The sequence below is a fragment of the Apium graveolens genome, chromosome 7 (assembly GCF_009905375.1).
Source record: "Apium graveolens cultivar Ventura chromosome 7, ASM990537v1, whole genome shotgun sequence".
Classification (NCBI taxonomy): domain Eukaryota; kingdom Viridiplantae; phylum Streptophyta; class Magnoliopsida; order Apiales; family Apiaceae; genus Apium; species Apium graveolens.
The window spans coordinates 8779622-8783672 of NC_133653.1; positions in this window are offsets into that span (position 1 = coordinate 8779622).

The window sequence follows — 4051 nt, forward strand, 5'->3', positions numbered from 1 at the left end:
GATATGGTACATATGCATGCCTGTTTCGTATTATTGCCATATATATCTATTGGTTCAGTTGATAATACCTATGCTAGAGAATAGCGGTAATTTGCATATACCCTTAGTATAGGGACCCAAAGGTGAAAACATTTTCTAAAACCGGGAGTCGAGGATCCCGAGTAGATTTTATATATATATATATATATGGTTATAGTTTTCAAAACTATTAATCGAATAAGGTTTATTCGATAACTTTATATTATTTAATGAATATTATTTCGAATATTCATTCGAGGGCTTATGACTCAGCTTATTTTATTTATTGAATATTATTTCGAATATTCATTCGAGGGCTTATGACTCAGCTTATTTTATTTATTGAATATTATTTGAATATTCATTTGAGGATCTATGACTCCGATTATTTGCTGAGATATATTCTTTATTTTATTAAAGAATAAGGTGTCGATAATCAAACTTATCTTTGATGATTCAAATAAAGATAGTACTTTCGTATAAGTATATCTTTGGTTATTTAATACCCATTGCAAGTATAAGTTTTACAACATCTACTTCAATTATTTTTATAAAGATTATTCTTTATGGGAATATTATTTAAATAATAATATTCAGATATTTTCTAATATATTGGGACTGATTTATTTTGTTAAATCAGCATCACTCCAAACATTCTTAAAAATGTTTTGCGAGTCTTCAAAATGATTTTTAAAAGTTAGAGCGGATCCCAAAACTCATTTTTATATTTAAGATCCTCCTTTCGAAGGGGATTTAAATACTCGCTCAAAATCTGAGGGATCCGGCTCTGTGGTGTGTTTTATATTCGCAACAAGGTTGCTGTCTTGATAAAAGAGTTATTGATTACTTACCCAAATCTCGGGAAGTAAAATTCTTGGAACAAGTTAATCCATAACAGGCATCGCTTGGGAAATATTGGTGAGTTTTCCTTTCCATCTAGATACGACTTCTTAGTGGAGTCGTATCAACAAGTTTCTACTTGGGGAAAGGGAGAACGAGCTTTACGTTTCAGGGTCATGGATTTCATCTGAACTAGGAGTGGCGTAAGTGGTCGAGTAGCACCGGCCCAACCTTATTATATTGGCCCAAATGGCCTGGAAGTTCCGCTAAGACGGTACATTCCTTAGGAGTCCAGTGTTCGGTTGACAAGTAAATCCGACAGGTTCTCCTCTACATGTAGAAAATGGTGGGGTTGCACTACTACGACTGATCATCGTAAGTGGTCTTCCTGGCGCGGTAAACTCCCGTAATGAGTTCATCATCCAATTGGATATTTCTGCAACACTACCCAGAGCACTTCGATAGAAAGGCTACGGTTGGGCGTTTGTTGAGTGTTGGCAGGGTCAAGTTTTCAAAATGATGTTTGCATCAAATGAAGTATCTCATAACTTCATTTTATTTTGATGATATTTTAAAGATTGAATCTATTCAAGTATTATCTTGTAGTCTCATCTATGTGATGAACTTTTGAACTAATTATAACTTGAACGGTGCTGGTTCAAGTAGTATTTGGAAAAGATATAAGTATATTGGAGTATCTCGTAACTTCATCTTTTAAACTTATATCTAGTAAATGATTATCTTATGCATGTCAAAGATTTTCAGAAAAACGTTGAGACAAGGTTAGATATATGAGATCACCTTGCAACGATAGTTTTATACAGTTATAAACTGAAACTCTGTGTATATTATGCATGGAAGAGGACTTCCAAGATTTTGAAAAGTATATATGTATATATACTGAATATTTTGCGACTTCATCGCATTAAGATATCAAACTTGGTTCATTTCTTTTGACCAAGACTTTCATGAGTACTATGAGAAGGCTCATATACTGTAAATCATTATACATATTATTTTGGTGGGCTTGCTGCTCACCCTTGCTTTCTTCTTTCATCACACAACAACAGATAGAAAAGATGAACAGGACCAAGCTCCCAATTCGCGAGCGGATAGGAAACGTTCCGCAGTTTCCTATAGGCATTGATGTCGCTGTAGCTGAGGTAGGAACTACCAATAGGCTAGGCTTCAACTTTTGATGTACCAGATTTATGTATATTTATGAATTGTAATAATGGAAAAGAAATATAAATTTATTCAGAAACCCTTTTAAGGTGTGTATTGGCATATAATTGTGGAATAAAACGACTTGTGTTATTTTTGGATATTCATCTCAGTTAGGTCCCAATGTGTTTGTAGAAGGGGGGGTTGAATACAAACAGTACCAAATAATCGAATAAATGTGAAACAAAATTCAAGTTAAATAAGAATATTATTAAACTTGAAGGGTGTTACAACAACTGTATCGATTACAAGGAATTAATCTCAAATCAATTATCACAAATCTAGAATAAATTCGACATGAACTTTTTCTATTTTTGCAATAATTAGAATCAAATGCTAAACGCGATTTGAGATTAAGTTCTAGGGATTTTGATCCGCTAGATTGTTACACAAGAACAAGATAAAGATTTCTAGTTGATTGGATTTAACTTTGCAATCTAGAAATTGATCTTTGAAATAAGCAGATGGAAAATGAAATATTTGTTGCGGCTGCTGTGTTCTTGTTTTTTTTGTTTGTTGGATGATTTTTGCTTTCTGCTGCTTCTTTTTCTTTTTAATTCATTCAACAGAATTGAATTGAACTGGAATGACAATCCTGAGCTCAGCAAGACTTTCGGTATGACAATCAAATGAACTAGCAGAATGAACTAGCAAGACAATCTCTTAGCTGCTAGGACATTCGGTGAGACTATTGAAAATGGCCTAGCATGACAATCGGTATGACAATCCTGATTGTCATGCTAGTTCATTTTCAATTGTCTTGCTGATTTAATGCAGATTTTAATCCAATTAAAATTCTGAAAAACCTTAATATTAATTCAGAATTAATTAATCAATTAATTTAATTAATCAATAAATTAATCTTTGCAGATATAATTTATTTTCTTAATTAAATTATATGACTTAATTAATTAATAGAGAATTAATACTAATCTTGAGCAGCAACCATTCTTCTGAAGATCTTCTGAAAATCACTGAAATATATGAATCAATTCCACCACTTCAACGTTGACACTCGATGTACTGTCTGGTTCATGAGTGACTAACTTCCGTGATGTTTCTTCATGTCTTGACTTTGATACTTTGATTTTCTTCAGATTAAATCCTTGTAATTAATGATACTCTGACGAGATCTCTGTCACTTGATTAAATCCACACTCTTGATTTATATCACCGAGACATGATCAATTTTTTGAACTTCTTCCAGTGAATTAATTCCTCAAGTCTGTAGATGAACCTTGTTTCTGAATCCTTTGACAGATATTACTCTGTGAGATCTCTTTTGACGGTAGATCCACTATTTACTTATTACATTCTTATTTGAGTTGAGTTGAATCCTCGAATATACAAATAGGCTATGACATATGACTTACAATCTCCCCCTATTTGTTTGTTAGACAATAACACACAAATACCTAGAGGATAACTCAACTAACAAATAAGAAAAAGATATAAAAAGAAATACAAAGTAAATAGTAGAAAAGTTCTGGACCAGATTTAACATTTTCCAGATTCCAAGTAGATGTTCCTCTAGACTGAACATATCTTCAAGTAGTTCCATCTTCATTTGTACAACCACATTTCCTGTTGAGAAGCCCATATCTCTCTTGCTTCTCCCCCTATGAGAATCAACTGATTAAAGAAGATCACCTTTGTTTACCACCTCTCCCGTACAATAGGAACCGCAGATAAAAGCCAATGGTACTCCCCTTTTTAAAACAGCTTCTTCCCTTACTTAGAAAATCACCTTGTGTTTACCACCTCTCCCGTACAATAGGATCCGTAGTTACAAACAACAATGGTGTGGTGTAGTGTACATATGTAGGATCTTTTTCTTACTCCCTGCTATTTCTCCCCCTTAGTTGAGGAATCCTCCAAAATATTACTTAAGCTTTTATCTCCCCCTTAAAGAAGGAATGTATGATGTCGTCTGAAGGAGTTCTCATATTTCACTTGGTTGGAAAAAAAA